This window comes from Lissotriton helveticus, chromosome 3_1 (genome assembly GCF_964261635.1).
Source record: "Lissotriton helveticus chromosome 3_1, aLisHel1.1, whole genome shotgun sequence".
NCBI classification, from domain to species: Eukaryota; Metazoa; Chordata; class Amphibia; order Caudata; family Salamandridae; genus Lissotriton; species Lissotriton helveticus.
In genome coordinates, this window is record NC_136061.1 from 548,473,743 (window position 1) to 548,492,641 (window position 18,899).

Genomic DNA, 18,899 nt, shown 5'->3' on the forward strand with positions numbered 1-18,899 from the left:
GCAGTTCGGGCTGGACTGTTCCCATGAGGCACAGGGTCAGACTGATTTGCATATGGCCATGTTTGAACTGGGGTGGTAGAGTGGGCTAAAGAACGGTGATGGATTAAACCCAGATCTGTTGACTGGGTGTGAGTGTTTGATTGGTTCAGATGCTCCGTCCATCACCACCCCCTTTTGTACCACTTTGTTCGCTATATGTTGGCAGGGTATGCTCAGACGTGATTCCCTTGCTCACTTTGCCACTGGATTCAAGCAAGCCGGGCTGAAGACGGCTGAAATGCCAGAAACCGGTCCTCGGAAGCTTGTTTCCGGTCCAGGGAAGGCATGGCTTGGCAGTTCGGGCTGGACTGTTCCCATGAGGCACAGGGTCAGACTGATTTGCATATGGCCATATCTGAACTGGAGTGGCAGAGTGGGCTAAAGAACGGTGATGGATTAAACCCAGATCTGTTGACTGGGTGTGAGTGTTTGATTGGTTCAGATGCTCCGTCCATCACCACCGCCTTTTGTACCACTTTGTTCGCCATAAGTTGGCAGGGAATGCTCAGACGTGAGTCCCTTGCTCACTTTGCCACTGGATTCAAGCAAGCCGGCTGAAGACGGCTGAAGTGCCAGAAACCGGTCCTCGGAAGCTTGTTTCCGGTCCAGGGAAGGCATGGCTTGGCAGTTCGGGCTGGACTGTTCCCATGAGGCACAGGGTCAGACTAGTTTGCATATGGCCATGTTTGAACTGGGGTGGCAGAGTGGGCTAAAGAACGGTGATGGATTAAACCCAGATCTGTTGACTGGGTGTGAGTGTTTGATTGGTTCAGATGCTCCGTCCATCACCACCCCCTTTTGTACCACTTTGTTCGCCATAAGTTGGCAGAGTATGCTCAGACGTGAGTCCCTTGCTCACTTTGCCACTGGATTCAAGCAAGCCGGGCTGAAGACGGCTGAAATGCCAGAAACCGGTCCTCGGAAGCTTGTGTCCGGGCCAAGGAAGACATGGCTTGGCAGCTCGGGCTGGACTGTTCCCATGAGGCACAGGGTCAGACTGATTTGCATATGCCAATGTCTGAACTGGGGTGGCAGAGTGGGCTAAAGAACGGTGATGGATTAAACCCAGATCTGTTGACTGGGTGTGAGTGTTTGATTGGTTCAGATGCTCCGTTCATCACCACCCCCTCTTGTACCACTTAGTTCGCTTTAAGTTGGCAGGGTATGCTCAGACGTGAGTCCCTTGCTCACTTTGCCACTGGATTCAAGCAAGCCGGGCTGAAGACGGCTGAAATGCCAGAAACCGGTCCTCGGAAGCTTGTTTCCGGTCCATGGAAGGCATGGCTTGGCAGTTCGGGCTGGACTGTTCCCATGAGGCACAGGGTCAGACTGATTTGCATATGGCCATGTCTGAACTGGGGTGGCAGAGTGGGCTAAAGAACGGTGATGGATTAAACCCAGATCTGTTGACTGGGTGTGAGTGTTTGATTGGTTCAGATGCTCCGTCCATCACCACCCCCTTTTGTACCACTTTGTTTGCCGTAAGTTGGCAGGGTATGCTCAGACGTGAGTCCCTTGCTCACTTTGCCACTGGATTCAAGCAAGCCGGGCTGAAGACGGCTGAAATGCCAGAAACCGGTCCTCGGAAGCTTGTTTCCGGTCCAGGGAAGGCATGGCTTGGCAGTTCGGACTGGACTGTTCCCATGAGGCACAAGGTCAGACTGATTTGCATATGGCCATGTCTGAACTGGGGTGACAGAGTGGGCTAAAGAACGGTGATGGATTAAACCCAGATCTGTTGACTGGGTGTGAGTGTTTGATTGGTTCAGATTCTCCGTCCATCACCACCCCCTTTTGTACTACTTTGTTCGCCATAAGTTGGCAGGGTATGCTCAGACGTGAGTCCCTTGCTCACTTTGCCACTGGATTCAAGCAAGCCGGGCTGAAGACGGCTGAAATGCCAGAAACCGGTCCTCCGAAGCTTATTTCCGTTCCAGGGAAGGCATGGCTTGGCAGTTCGGGCTGGACTGTTCCCATGAGGCACAGGGTCAGACTGATTTGCATATGGCCATGTCTGAACTGGGGTGGCAGAGTGGGCTAAAGAACGGTGATGGATTAAACCCAGATCTGTTGACTGGGTGTGAGTGTTTGATTGGTTCAGATGCTCCGTCCATCACCACCCCTTTTTGTACCACTTACAGATGGGACACCAGGCCTTCGGAGCATCACAATATTTACCCTTGTACCAACAATTGGGCTGGGAAGACTTCTGGCGCCCACCCCCCTGTGAAGGTGTTTGGGGGCCTTTAGAAGACACTTGGTTTTGTATCTTTAGGGGGCTTACCCCTTTCACCCTGGGGAGGTTTTGTAACCCTTTAGTTTTGCTCACCAAAACTGGTAGTCTTGACCCAGTGGTCTGCCTTCTTTCCCAATTCTTGTGGAGAAATTAGACCTAGGTCTACCAGATACTGATGCAACTTTTCATTCGTACAATTACTTCACATGTGTTCTTTCATAAAAAAGATTATAAAGTCCAGCATAGTCATGCGCATCACTTCCAGATAACCAATGATTCAGTGTTTTTACTGAGTAGTCTATGAAGTCAACCCAGGACAGACTCAAGGTTTTGTGAGCCCCCCTCAATCTAATTTTATATTCCTCAGTTGTGAGTCCAAAGCCCTCAATAAGGGTACCCTCCATGATGTCCTAGGACTAAGCATCTGCCCTAGTTAGGGTCACGAGTCTGTCCCTGCAGTTACCAGTGAACAGTTCCCAAAGCAATGCTCCCCAATGTGACTTCTTAATTTATCTCATTCCACAGGCCCTCTTAAAGGCTGTGAACCATGTGGTGATATCATAACCTTCCTCAAATTTGGAGACAATCCCTTTTGGGGATTTTAGGGTCATGAGAAGGTTCTTTGTCCCTAGGTATTATATTGCTGCCATTATTTATGTGTGCTAGACCCAATTCTGCTCTCTCTTTTTGTAAAGCCAGGAGTCTATCCTCCAGGGCTAGTCTTTTGGCCAACCTTTCTAAAAGGATGTCCTCTTCATTAAGGCTGTCCTCAATGGGGGGGGGGGTGGCTAGCCAGCCATCATGGCGGACGCGACTCTTTAGCGCTCCAGCCGATATCCCCTAATTATCTGCCAAAACGAACCTGAAGTGGTGAGACACTGAGGAGAGGCACCCGCGAAGCCTAGTGGAGTACCAGTTCATCGGCCAGGCTTGCAGCCGTGACCCAGGGAAGGAGTGCGTCCCAGGGAGAGCGAACGCGTGAAGAGGCAATGTGCAGAGGGGGGCTGAGGCCGAGGCCGTTGCTCGCGGCTGCGCCCGCAGCGATAACTACTGGCCGCGAGCGCCCAAGTCAGCGAGAACGTCCTGAGAGGTACAGACCTTGACGAGGCCTGGGTCCTCCGGGGTCCATGGGTGACAGGCAGACCTCTGGGCCCGGCGACTGGTGAGTGGAGATCGCCCGAGAGAGGCCGCGAGCGATCTGAGGTCCCTGGCCGAGGTGAGGTGTGTGGCCTGCAGGAACTGCGGTCCAGCGGGGGAAATCTCGGCCCGAGCTACAGCTGATGGCTGACTGAGTGCCCTGCCACTAGCGGAGAGGAACAGATCCCCGACGGGGGCACACATCGGTAGTGGGTGCAAACAACATGCTGAGGGGACGCCTCCCGGTGTTAACTATGGCGAGCGATACCAAGGCAGTGTGACGCCCTGGGAGACCACGGGACAGAGAGCACCGGCAGCTGCGAGTGTTGCCGGATGTTTTTGTGTGGCGCGGGAGCCTGGCAGAAACAGACATACCTGAAGGGCGCCATTTTCTGGACCGCGCCATCTTGTAAAAAATATATAAAAGACTTTAAAGGGGGATACTCTTACCTTCTATATTCTGTCATAATATATTGACAAAATATTTGTGTTTCATGATATTTTTTAAACAATATTTTTGCAGAATACCTTTTATACCACTACTGTGGTATATTTGGGGTACATCATTACACCCAAGGGTATAAATATGGATGAAAATAAAGCACCAGCAAAATGTGGTGGCCTTGGCCAGCCTCAAATAAGGCAATTCCGACTCTTATGGCTTTGCCAATTTTTATGGGTGGTCCATTCACCAGTTTTCTGAAGGTATAATACTCATTACCAAGTTACTATGACAAAAAAAAGGTTTCTTAGTCAAAAGAAGCAGATCATGTTTTTTTTCAAAGAACAGTTTTTTAGTTCCCCAATAATACAACATTCTAAGGTAGAATATCCTTTCATTATTGAGAAGGGTGCTTCTTATCATTGGCATTGGCAATGTTTTATTGCAGAGAATCTAAACACCGGCTAGGTATACCCAGTAGCTTACAAGGACTTACTAAGGACTTCTATCTGATTCATATGTCATTTGATAATAAAAATGCAAATAAAAAATATTTAGAAAGTTTATTATTGTTAATAATCACATACAAACAGGTTCAATCTGTGCTCAAGTCAGGAGTTCACATAATAAACGAGTGGATTTGTGAAGACCTTTGCCTTAAGTGGGTTTGAGACCTCTTCCCTTTCTACCCATACCATTTCATACTATGTCAATCAATGTCATAGTAGAGCTGCCCAAGAGTCAAGCTTGCACATCAATTCTAGTGCTTGTAGACGATTTAACAAAGATGGGTCGTTGTATGCCGTAGCCTGGCTTGCCCAAATCCAGAAACTTTGCCCAGATGTTTTCCCAACATCATTCATTTGCACTGTGTTTCCCAGGTTCTGATTACTGCTAAAGGATCCCAAATGACTTCAAAATGCTGGTCTCTTTTCTGTAAGGAACTAGATATGAAAGTTCATCTGTGCACTAGTTATCATTCTCAAATGGATGGATAGGTGGTCTGAATGACTGAATTATCAAGCCTTGGCAAAGTTAACAAACAATAAGACCAAGGACTTATTTATTAGGATGTCAATTTTATTTTGCAAATATGGCCATCATCCCTCTGTATATACTTTAGATAATTCTTTGTCTACCTTAGTTCCTTCTGTACAAAAACACTTAATTGAGTAATTGATATTCAGAAATCCGCACAAGAGCCATTGGGAGAAGCTAAAGTTGCTTATAGGTTGTATGCTTATCACAAGAGAAGTCCTGCACATCATTGTGTTATAAGTGAAAAGGCTTGGTTTCTTACAAAACATTGAACTTGAAAAAACCTTCTGAACTGCAAACTAAGATTGTGAAACTATTTGTGATAGACCAGATTGTGAAACAACTTACTGTACACTTTAAATGATCTCAGTCTATGAAAATCCACCCAGTTTTTCAAGTATCCTTGTTTAAACCTTGTTCTGCAAAAACATGTTGTGCTTCACATCTTATAGCAGTATAGTTGAATTCAGAAAATGAATATAAGGTACATATGATCTTGGATGCAAAAACGGTAAAACGGATGTAATATCTGGTGAACTGGAAGAGGTGTATTACTGAAGACAGATCATGGGAACCAGCTTCTAATATTCATGCTCCACATTTGTTACAAGATTTCTATGCAAGACATTGTAATAAAGCTTGAGCCTCACTGCTGAGATGGTGGTCTGTTGGATGGGAGAAAAGCAGGATAGTGTCAGAAAGCGGGTCTGGAGGTACTGCTTACTGCTTAATGTAGCTAATGTGCAGTAAAGCAGCACTCCAGATCCATGGTTTGTTGCAGGGAAATAAAGGGTGGAGGCCATCGCGGAGTGCTGACACTATCTGGGATGAGGATATGCACGTGTCGAGAACGCTGTAACACTTCAGCACCAACCTATTCTTTGGTTGTGCGATCTTGTAGGAGCAAGATGCAGTCAGAAAAACACATTTTCAACATCACCTAAATACTGCCACTGCCTGTATACTGTCTATGATCTAGGACAAGCCAGTGCTTGAGGGAAAGGGGAAGTGGACTGAGAAAAGAAATCACACCCTCTATTCAGTCTGGTGTCTCTCATCATAGGTACTTCTTAGACCATCTTTTTACTGACTCCGTGTCTAGGTAGTAGTAAGAGTGTGTATATGTGAATCTTCCAAAACAAACAAAAATGGCAGAAATATCAACAAATTTGATTGCAAGTCTTATACTGAACTGACGCTCTCCAGTATTCTTCCCTCTCATCTAATACTTACCTGTTTCCCACCTTTGTTTCAGTTCTATGGAGGGGGGTGTGCGAAAAATGGACCTTTAAAGCATTCCTAGGAAAGAAGATATATTATCGAGATTAAATGAGTCCTTTTTAATACAATGTTTGGTTACGAATTCTCTTCTAAGGATCCCCTTTAATTACCTGATATTTCACTCAGTAAAGTTGTACTTGGGAATTATTTAATCATGCTCAGTGAGTCTCACAACTGTGACTTTAAAGCAGATCAATAGTGGCAGACAAGGTTAGATTAAAACCTTTTATATCGATGTAGAAAATTAAATGAACAGTTTCATGAGTAAGTTGTGTAATTCTTCAATTCTAACTATATAGGGCCTGATTCACAAAGGTCCTCCGCACTCCTTGCGGAGGCCCCGCAGTCGTGGGGGAGTCTCCACACTCGGGGCAGAATCTCAGCAATGCAGAGGCCCTTTGTGAGTCAGGCCCATAATGTCTTTCAGGATATCCGGATACTGATGACCGTGAAGGGAGTATCCAGGACGGTAAGTACAAATCCACAGAACAGAACAATTATAATTCATGCCTTACCATTGTATTGCTGTCCTCTCCTGTTGGTAAGGGTTCTTTTACATCGAATGCAGACTATGGACAACTCCAAAGTAGCCCAAGTCAGGGGCACCAACCTCAAGGAAGAAGCAAGGAAAAATGCTAGCCAGAGAAAAGGATATCACGTAAGCCGGAAACAATTTTTTAAAAATAGCAGGCACAATAGTTCTCTTGGACACCGCTTTTCTAATCTGTTACGTATGAGAACATGACGGCATTTGTGTGTGGGTTTCGGGGTGCAGCATCCTTTTGCACAGGACGCAGGCAATAGAGTAGAGCGCATCCCGTGAGCCGGAACCAACCACCCACGCCGCTGATAACGCCGCTGTAGGGCTGACGGTGAGTCTGGCCGCAGTCCAGCAGGAACAGCTTGTTTTATCACCCACCGACGTCAAAGGTCACCTTCTGGACCCGGTATTTAGTAAATTGCGCGTGCCTCAAAGTAGGCGCCACCAGCCGTCTTCCTTTGGACTGACCACTTCTTGATTCCTTTCACTTGGACTACATACAAACCCTTACCTTGTACCCCTACCCCTCAGAGAACGAGAAACTGGTCCAGACTTCCTCTGAACCAGTGGACAAGTACTCTCGATCCCTTATTAGACAACAAGGAATACGACAATTGGATTTTAGAGTCGCTTGACTCCATACTTCCTCTCCGTAATACCAGCTTAAGAAGGCAGCGGAAAACTGCACCCTGGTACTCGGAAGAGCTTAGAGGCAAAAAACGCCTATGTAAGAAGCCTGAAAGGAGATGGCGCCTGGGATACGCTGCCACGGATAAAGCTACATAAAGGGAGGCTATCGGAGCCTATAAGTCAGAAATAAAGGCAACACAGTCGGCTTACTATAGTGAGAAAATCATGTCGGCCAGATCACAACCTAAAGAAATGTATCAAATTGTAAAAAGTCTGACCAGGCTCCCACCATCCTCGGCTGCCAATTACAATCCATTCTCCCGATGCACTGACTTAGCGGAATTCTTTTACCAAAAAATAAATACAATTTACTTATCATTTTCAGATAAGGAGTTAGATCTCCCTACCCAAGAACCACACCTCCCCAGAGAAGCTGAGCATCTGCATCATAATACTTTAGATCACTTTCCCCCGTTGGATTTAGAAACACTTGAGCCTCTGATGTACCAAGTAAAGTCATGCTCCCCCTGTGATCCTGCGCCCCCGTGTACACTGGTTCTAGCCAGCCAAGCTATCCTCCCTACGATCATGGAACTTCTCAATTCTTCCATAGCGACTGGCAATGTACCACCCACCTGGAAACATGCCATGGTGCGAGCACTCCTGAAGAAACCTACCCTCAACCCCGGCAATCTCAACAACTACCGCCCGATTTCCCTACTCCCCTGGGTGAGCAAACTCCTCGAGAAACACATTAACATCTATCTAACTATGTTTCTCGAGAGCAACCATCTGCTCGATGTCACCCAGACGGGCTTCCGCCCCAAACATGGGACGGAAACTGCCTTGTTGGCGGTAACAGAGGAAGCCAGGCGGCTCTTGGATCAGGGGGATCAGTGGCAGTTATCCTCCTTGATCTGAGTGCCACATTTGACACGGTGAACCATAAAATCCTCTTACGCCGTCTCTACAGTCTAGGAGTGTCAGGTAAAGCGCTGGCTTGGTTTAAGTCCTTTCTAAGTGACAGGACTTTTCAAGTCTTTGAGGGAGCTTCTCTTTCTTCAAGTAAGCCCCTCGGCTGTGGGGTACCGCGGGGCTCATCGTCTGTCCTTACGGCATCAAGATCATTACATATGCGGACGATACTCAGCTAGTGGTCTCTCTCACGCAAAAGAACTGCCAGCACGCACAGATTAGTCTGACTACCTGCTTGGAACAGGTCAAGAGCTGGATGACGAGGTCGTGTCTCAAGCTCAACGGGGACAAAACTGAGCTTATGCTTCTCGGCCCACCATCTCTTTCTTTCATTGACTTCTCATGGCCCACCAGCCTGGGGGTGCCCCCCACACCCAGAGACCACATAAAACGTCTTGGGGTATGGCTGGACAAATCTTTGACCTTCAACACCCAAGCAACCAAAAAACTTCTACCTTTTGAGGCCAAGCAAGTTGTTATGCAGGGCTTAATTCAATCCCGCCTTGATTTTAACAACGCCTTGTATCTAGGGGCGCCTGAATACTGTCTGCAAAAACTTCAGCGGATTCAGAACTGTGCAGCACGCACATTGCTCAGTCTTCCACGTAGAGTCTCGGTGGATCCTGGGCTGAGAACTCTGCACTGGCTCCCTGTTAGGGAGAGAATTAAATTCAAGTCTATGTGTATCTCTCACCAAGCATACTGGAAATCTGGCCCAGAAATTAGCCACTCCTTGATTACCCCTCCCCGTTCCAAAAAACAGCTTCGCTCCACCTATGCCTTTTTGGCAGCAGTCCCCTGTGTCAGGAGATCCAGAGCTGGAGGCCGGTCTTTCTCCTATAACGCAGCCAAGTTATGGAACTCACTCCCTCTTTACCTAAGATCTAATCATAATTTGATGGCCTTCCGCAAACAGCTTAAAACCTTCTTTTTTTCCTCTGGGCTGACCACACTGGGAGGTACTAACCTGGATCTTAGCACTTGGACGCCCCAGGGCAGCAGTCGCGCTTAACAAAACTCCTTTTCATTTCATTTCACGTCACAACTATGTCGGCACTCAACCTGGCGAGCCAGAGCAGCCATGACAGATGAGCTGTGCAGCAGCATGCTGGTAATAAAGTGCAATTCCCTGCAGCCCACAATATCTTGTGTGTTCTAGAGAGACTTGTTTTGATTGTTTTATTCGACATTGAGAACACAGACAGGCACTCTGAAGTCTTCTTGTTGCTGAAAACAAACTTTAAAGTATTTTTTAAACATTTATCTGAACTCGTAAGACTGAGGTTGCATATTCTACAAATGTTGCATGTGAAACTCAAAAGGAGTAGAACTTTGAGTCATTTGGTCTCTCTACCTGCTCCCCAGCATACCCCATCACCGGTAACTACACAGAAATGAATAGGCACCACATCTAGAGAGCAACTGTTTAATCCTGGGGTGGTATGCCTAAAGGGGAATACACTCTACAGGTTCACACTCCTGACAACACACCACTACATGGCGGGCAGCTGCAGCACATCACCAGCAACTAAGCTCCTGTGCCAATCATTTATCGTTTGTTCGTTAATCTTTATTTCGGCTATTTTTAGCCATAAAAGAAGCAATTAAAAACACACACATTTTACAGAACAAGTAATCCAATAGGTCAGGTACAATGGTTTGGGGACAGAAATAGATGTACAATTTTATGCACATGATCAATTTACGCCATAAAACCTATCATCTAGTATCATAAATACGTTCAAATACATTTAAAAGCCAGACAATTTTAAGACATGATAAAAATTTGGTCACTATGGGTAATCAATTTTTGAAAAGTGCAAATGCGATGGTTCCTGAACCCAGGATTCGATAATAGTATAGGACTATAGCACTAAAGTTTTAGTCCGCCCTTCTTCCTAATCAAGTAGACATTATATAAGAATCTGCTTATATAGAATACCACCAATTGTGAGGTGTTGGACTTCAATATACGTTCAGCTTCGCTACAGATCCTTACACCCAAGTTCCTACACAAGGATCTGATCCATCGATCCCGTGCTAATTTATATGCTGGGCAAAAGAAAAATAAATGAACATCATTTTCCTTGACCTTCTGCGTGCAAAGAGTACATAAATCGTTTTCCTTAGATCCCCCCCATCTGGACGTATTTGCGTTTATGTGCAAGACTCCGTATCTGAATGTAAGAACAGGGATTTCGCTAACGGGGGGCCTATCTCATCCATAAACGGTTCAAAAGAAGCAATGTCTTTAAAAGCTAGGAACTTCAGGGTAAGTGACCCCGTAGGTGAACTATGTAATATATCATTGTTCATATAAGACCAAAAGGTGGACTTTAGGAGCTTCTTGCTGAGAGGTGTCAATCTTAAGGGCTCTTCCCAGTAGTACAATAAACATAGCTTATTTGCCCAAGATGAAATATGTTTTAGCCACGGGATATTCTTATGACCATCAATCTGCATAATCTCTACCAGGCCATCTCTATAATTAATCAGCTCTGGGGTGGTCCATATCCTCACCCAATATAGTAGGGGTCTTAAGAATGCTTGATGGTCAGTACGTTTAATATTGATATCCAAAAGTACTGGTGTTAGGGGTGTTCTAGTCGGGATTTTGAGTAATCTCCGTATAAAATTATTTTCCTCTCGTTCAAAATTCTTTTTACAGAATGGCCCCCAGATCTCGGCCCCGTAAAGTACAGCTGATTGGGCCTTTACTTTAAAAACTTCCAGGGCAGGTGAAATAGCCTTGGACTGGCTATCTCCGTGTCTTTTGAGTATTGGCAGCAAATTTTGTCGGAACGTTAGCCTATTTTTCTCTAGATGCCCCTTCCAGGATAGTTTACTGTCCAGCGTGATTCCCAGGTAATTAAAACTTCCCACGTATTCCAATTTTTGATTATTTAAAACTAGGTTCTTCCTAAACGATTTTTGCGGGCTTATAGACATGTATTTTGTCTTGGTCGAGTTGATTTCTAGTCCCTTCTCCACGCAGTAATTATAAAAAGAATTCACTAAACTTTGTAGGCCCTTGGGGGTCTGGGAAATAAGGATGGTATCATCAGCAAATAATAGTGCTGTGATAGCTTCACCCCCAAGGTTTGGGGAGTCATGGTTACAATTCCTTAAATAATTGGGGATATCATTCACATACAGTGAGAAGAGCGTGGGTGCCAACACGCATCCTTGTCGTACACCCCGTCTCACTGGTATGGCCTTGGATAGTTCCCCCCTTTGTCCCCATCTTACTTTGGCATAATTCCCTGCATGGAGTCTAATCAATTGTGCAAGTAATTCACCTGGAACCCCTATATCTTTTAATGACTCCCATAGTAGGGTTTGAGGGACTAGATCGAAGGCGGCTCTCAAATCTATAAAAGCAACATACAGGCTGCCCTTCCTTAGAGTGATGTATTTCCAACAGATACATGTAAATCTGAACACTTGGTCCGTGGTACTTGTTTTTATTCTGAACCCAGCTTGATACTTTGATAATACGTGGGTCTCTTCCATCCATTCTAAAAGTCTATTTAAAATATGTCTGGCAAAGACTTTTTGTAAAAGGTCAATTAAACTGATTGGGCGATAATTTGCTGGATCATATTGATTTCCTTTTTTTTTAAAATTGTCACAATCTCTGCCCCTTTCCATGTATCAGGAATCGGCGTACCTGCTACTATTGAGTTACATACAAAGTTTATGTATGGTCCCCAGACTTCTATATCGTGTTTTAATAGATCACCAGGAATCTTGTCGGGTCCTGGTGCTTTTCCTGCTTTAATGGCCTGTATTGCCTGAACAGTCTCCTCTAAACTAAAATGTAAGTTAGGTACCCTTGGTACTATTTCTATTTCCTTTTCCACTATAGGTGATCCCCCTGTATTATATGAATATAAGTTGGAGAAATGGTCAACCCATGTTTTTTCATCTAGGAAAAGATCCTTAGGGGTCCTACCTGTCTTAGATATTAGGCTCCAAAAGGTAGCCTGATCCCTCAGTTTTGCTGCAGCAATTAGGTCAGACCAGATTTCCTCATCCCAGGCTTTTTTTGTTTCTGCAAGAGTTTTATTAAATGCATGCCTTCTGTCTCTTATTTCTTGTGTATTCTTGTTCTTTACTGCCTGGATTAGAGAGGTCTTTGCTGATCGACAATCTTTGTTGTACCAGGGGTTTTCTAGTTCAAGTTGATTGTTCTTAGGTCCCTTTTCCTTCTCATAAATTTTGCTCAGGAGGGGTGTCAGTGCGTCCACCAAACTAAAATGCATATCTAGTGCGCTACATTCCCCTAAGGGGAGATCCTGAAAAGGTGCGACAATGTCAGCAAAGGTGTTATAGATGCTTGTCATCGTCGCATCATTGGTTAAGATATATGGCCATTTTAAAGCTCGTCTATTATTATTTATTTGGAGGTCACCAACATTCGAATTATTCCCTGTATCCCCAGCTGTAATAGTTCTGAAGGGCTGGGGTTCTAGAATTAGTTGTAGCGGGAAGTGGTCACTCTCCATCCTGGGATCAACTTTAAAATCAACACTTAAATGCCACAAGCTAATGGAAACCAATATAAAATCTATGTGGCTCTTAGAGGTCCCGCTTCAAAATGTGGGTGCCATAGGTCGGTCTGATTGTAAGCGGCCATTACATGCCCATAAATCATGACCTACAGTTAGTTGTAGGATTTGAACTGCCGCTACTGTGCATTTTACCTCCCCACTGCTATCTAAAGCAAGAATATTGTTTGCCTTATCTTTTAATCAAATATACTGTCAAAACCCAGTGTTGGTTCATACTTACAATTAAAGTCACCACCAAAAACTACTTGGGAGCTGGGACCTAATGTGTCAAGATAAAAGTCAAGCTGTTCTATTATCTGGGAATCCTTATTAAGTGGATTTGGCCTATTATACACATTGATTAAATAGAGTTTTTTTTTGTCTCTTGTGACTATTTTTACGCCCAGTAGATCCTGGGACTGGATAAAGAGGAGGGTAATTTCAATTTCCAGGGTAATCCTTATCCAGATCACCAAAACTCCAGACGGTCTCCCTCGTACAGATGGAGTAGCTTCCATACAAAAAGTTTTATAGCCAAATCTATGCGGAATTTCCAGTGACCAAGTCTCCTGTAGGAGTATTATGTCACATTGGTCTATATAGTTACATCAAAACGTGTCCTGAAGATTCTTGTTTAGCCCTGCTATGTTCCAAGACATGAATTTCAGTTCCAGATTTCCATTTGTTATTAGTGGTAGATGGTTAGTGTGCCGGAATGGGCTCCCTATGCTGTTGGTAGCGTCCCTTGCTCCCGCTTTTTGATCTTGGGTATTAATTTGTGTAAGTACAACAGGCCCTGATCCACCCCCAATGCTTAATTCTTTTGGTACCTGTTTGGTGGAAAGGGTCTGTGCCTTTGCGCTAGGGTAAATCTACTGACAGTGATTAACAATGGGGGTTATAAACATACTTGGGTTCTTTAGTCAGTCTAACTCATCCAGTGTTGAGAAGCCATCAAATCTATTCGCCAGGGGGAAGAGAGGTCTGCTGCCTGGGAGTGCCACCATACTGTGGTTTATAGAAGTAGCCCAAAGGGAGGGCACTAATGTATGTGTTTTGGGCATGGGGTTCTTCTCTACATTCTTGTATCCTCCTGAAATGTTGCGGTCGTCTAAAGTTAATGACCACGCAGTCTCCTCTGATATTCTAAGATGATTCGCCCAACCACCCGACTCTGCGAAAAATCAGTATATCATCACTATTTGCTGGGTGAAACCGTTTGAATTTTGCCAACCAATCCACTGCATTATTGCGTAGGTTTTGCCAGGGTTCTTTTTGTTCTCTTTTTAGGGAGGGCACCCCTGTTAGTACTATTACATACGGTGAGGATGCCGGCGGTAACTGCAGAACATCAGTATTAGGGATTAGGTCTGTTCCTTTCGGACTGTACACTGTTGTCCTGCCTGAGATTTTGTTCGGGCTTTCCTGAACTGATACTCTAAGTGTGCTTATATCACAAATAGAGACCACTTCTAGAGTATGACCAAGTGAATGTGAAGTGCCAAATAGTGACAAGGGCATCTCACAAAAAGCGATGAACTGGCATCACACACCACCAGGTGTCATGCTTCATCATCTGCCAGTCCTCGCCCTCCAAAAACCCCGTTTGGTGGAGGGCGGGCATACACATGACAACAGGGATGCACTTTCTAAGGTGAGTGGGGGCCCAAAAGGAAAAAAGTGTAATTAAAAAGCCATCACAGTATCCCCATGCGACTTTATTCAGTAAGGGAACTGCATGGTATTTAAAAACAAAGGCACGGTGAGTAAGAAAACAATCATCCCATCACCGCTATGTGAGAATGGTGAAGGGTAGGTCAACATGTTTCAGCCAAAAGTCCCAGTGGATACGTGGCTTTCATCAGGACCAAATTAAGGGGCTCCAATCTTACCATACAGTATTGGTAGTGCCACTCTGTGGATGTGACATATAGTCATTATCCACTCGGAGGGTCCAATGACCCATTAGAGAGGAACGACTTGCCTCATGGGAGGCGAGGACTAGGGAGTACCCCGTGGTCACAAGGTGTGGCTGTTAGGCTGTACTCCGTGAGAACACCTACAAGATGTGTCTCTCCTCCTCCCCGAGGATTCAACATGTTGACCTACCCTTCAACATTCACATAGCGGTGATGGAATGATTGTTTTCTTACTCACCGCGCCTTTGTTTTTAAATACCACGCAGTTCCCTTACTGAATAAAGTCGCATGGGGATACTGTGATGGCTTTTTAATAACACTTTTTTCCTTTTGAGCCCCCACTCACCTTAGAAAGTGCATCCCTGTCGTCAGGTGTATGCCTGCCCTCCACCAAACGGGGTTTCTGGAGGGCGAGGGCTTGTGGAAAAGTAAATTTTGCCATGTTCTGTGTCCCTACGCCTCATCCATCATATGTTATGTGTGCATGACCAATATGCATATGTTATTCCCCATGTCTGATTAATGACGCAATTACAGTTGTGTCCACCTCTGGTATGTCAGCTCCCAGTCCTCGTGAATACTACGAATATCAGGCCTATGTAAAGTTATGTTGCCACGTTTCTCAGTGTGCACGTTATTCCATTATAAAGTCCCCGTTTCCAGGCCTCAAAAGGGCCCGGACATCAGATTCAGCTCCTGTCTCCTGAAAGCCTCGCTGAGGAGCGATACAGCCCCCACCTGTATCCTCGACCCTTCACTTACTTCCTGCCTCGCAGTGCCCAGTGCAGCTTGGCTCTGCCTCTGAGTCTGCCAAAAGTATGTTATAGTTCCAGTTATCAGTTCAGTCCTCCTTCCCTGCATTCCTAAGCTACTGAACTGCATCAATAGTTTCCGTCATTGTCTAGCCTTCTCGTCTCCACGTTAGAGAAATACTGTATTAATGGTCATTTAATATTCTTCATCACGCACTACATGTAGAATAATGCATGGTCCAGTCTTAGAATCAAGTTAGCTTTTCCCCTCATGACTTCTAGTTTATATCAACATGTTCCCTAAACATCAGATACTAGATAGGGTTTAGGTACGTGTCGCTCCGACCCTCCAGACTCTAGTCTCTGCTCCTAGCACAGAGTTCGTAGCCCCCAGTTTCTCCTAGTAACACGTCATTGCCAGTTTTCGCGCACCATTAGGTTAGAGGTCCCGGCTCCTTAGGTAGCCCCCTCCTATGTTTCCGCCCCATCCATGACATATTCTGTTACGTTTGCACCACATGTCTATGTATACGCCCAGTTACACCTCTTTTCACTGTTATCTTTCGCGACTGCTACGCGTCACGCCTTCTGCTCCACCCACTGCTACGCCTACTGCAATGTAATGCTATGTGTTTGCGCTATGTATATAAGTCAATATATTGTTATTAAAAGTTAGCGCGCTCATCCCAGACCTAGCCCCAGCAGCTGCTGGGCCTCTTTTCCCCTGCTGGGTCATCCTATGCAGGTTGTCCTGATCCCGTCCTTATGCTGTAATAAACCTGCAGAAACTCCTACTACCTCGAATCTTGACTCTTATTTTATTGAGCTATCTGTTATTCATTCATTCATCCAAAAATAGATCCGGTATTATTTATTTATATACCACATAATGGCGCCCGAACAGGGACTTGCCCTTTCCCCACGCGTCGGTGAAGCCACGCCGACCCCCTGACCCTCTGCAGTCGTGACGGAACCATACCGTGCACTGGCAGATATTTCTGCTCCAAGTATCCCTCAGGCCCACGGAGGAGACGGAGGAGGCGGTCCAGCATCCAAACGAGACGGTGGAGGAACGCGGCGAGTCCCGACCAGAGCCCAAGCCGAGAGTCCAAGGTCCGAGGTATCCGGAGGCCCACCTGTAACTGAAGTCCGAAGTCCGAAGTTCGTCGTCCGTCGTCCAGTCCCGTCCGAGGCTTTCCGTTCCGTGCTGCCCGGTGAGTACCATTGCTGGGGTAGTATCTAGACAGGGTCAGTCTAAATTGACTCCTGGTCCGTGGGTTGGTGGTGCCCAGACTCACAAACGAAGTGTTCACCTAGGTGGATACGGGTCTTGATGTGTCCCTTTATGGGACCGGTATGTTCCGTACTGTTATAGCAGTGCATCCAGTAACTCTAGTCTGTTCCGTTCTCGAGAAAATTCTTGTATTTCTGTTCTCAGTATTTCAGGTAATATTCTGTTCGAACTGTTATTTATAATGTTCTTTATGTATTTTAATGTTGTGGTATGAGTGTGATGTGATTTCGTGTTTTTATTGTGTATTGTATTTTGTCCAGATTACAGTTCAGTCATGCCTATATTTTCCAAGTTACGTCAGATAAAAACTAGAAAGGGTCTGTTAGAAGAAGCGGTTCCTGTCCCGCCTAGGGACAGTCCAGGTCACTTTATGTATCAGAAACATGGCATAAGCGCCATATTGTATCTAGATTTATGGGTAGAGTATACCAAACAGTTAGAAGAAAAGTATAGATGGCCCGTATCGGGTACATGGGATGCCGAATGTATCATGCGAGTAGAAGAAGCATTATGGAAAAAGAAAGCCAGACAGTCACAGAAAGATGCCATCGAGTTATGGCGTAAGGAAGCTCATAGAAGAACGGAAAAGGAAGTCAGAAAGTCAGAGTTAAGTAGGGAATCCCAAGAACGAGCCCAAGAAAGAGAATTAATCGAGATAGGTGAACAAGTCAAAGCCGAACAGTCAGACAGACAGAGGCATGCCCTCATTAAGGGTATGTATCCTCTTCTTGCCGAGGGCTTGCCAAAAGCGACCCCAGAGGCATCCAGTAATTTCCCGCCACCATTAGTTCCGACCAAGCTACGTCACAAACCGACCGCAGCTGATATTTTTATTTCGTCCTACTTGGACGACACAGTCCCAGAATATGCAAATCCTGTTCGCGCTCCGCCAGTCCCTATAAATCAGGCACTTCCCGCTCCTCCAGACACCGGAGTACCTGTTACGGTACCCCCGGTCCAGCCTACAGTTCCATTTCCCACTCTGCCAGGACGTAGAGCCTCAGTAGACGACTCCAGTATAGGGGCTGCAGGAGGAGCTACTCCTCAAACCCCGCCGCCACACAAGCGTTTATCAGCACTCGAATTACATGCTCAAGCATCACAGCGTACTCCTAAAAGTAATAAGTCTGTCACAGAAATCAGACAAGCCCTTAACGAATGTGTCTATGATCCAGTCCCAGGCGAGTATAATATGGTTTTATATTCCTTACGTGTAAGGAGAGTGACCGAGTATCTAGTCACCTTACCGAATATGAAAGAAGATCTAGACAGAATATATCGTTTCATCCGTACAGGGGATGATCCAGAAAGTATTGGCGAGATTATGTCTCAAAGAAAAGCCGAGATCCAGCTCATGATATTAAAGTTCCTGATCAATTGTCTAATAAGAGAACAAGATTACCCGTCTAAAGATTCCGCCGAAATGAGAATCCTGACAAGGTGGAGTGATAATATAGCCGAGGGTAAGCACAAGACCGTCAGTGCCATGGAGAGTATGTACAAGAAAATTCGTAAAGAAATAATAAGGTTACACGAACAGCGTAAAGCAGCACAAGTAAGCGAGAAAGAAAGTATCTCTGATCCTGAAGAGGAAGACGAGAATCCCGCCAGAATAGCGTATGTAGGAAAATCCAGATTTCCAGATCGCCATTTACGCCTAGAACCCAAGTCTATTTTTCATCATTCAGCGCCAGAACAAGGTTCTCTAGAACAAGTATTTCAAGCTACCGATCACATTCTGAAATCACGAATCGGTTACAGTGAATTAAGTACCATGCATGAACAAGAACTGGCCCGATCAGCAGTCCGATGGATTACTGATTCTACCACTTTTCCAGACGAAATAGTGGCACAAATGTTTCTGAAATTGCCCCCAGCCGAGCAACGACTGGTGGGTATGTATATGATCCAGCACCTCATTACTCTGTATGAGGGTCAACATTCTGATCCAGGCCCGTTACATGATGTCCTGAACGAGTTACTCCAGTATAGATGGAGAGGTCTAGGTACCGATTTAATTAGTGTCATTCTAGAACAGCGTCACAAATATAGAACGTTCTTG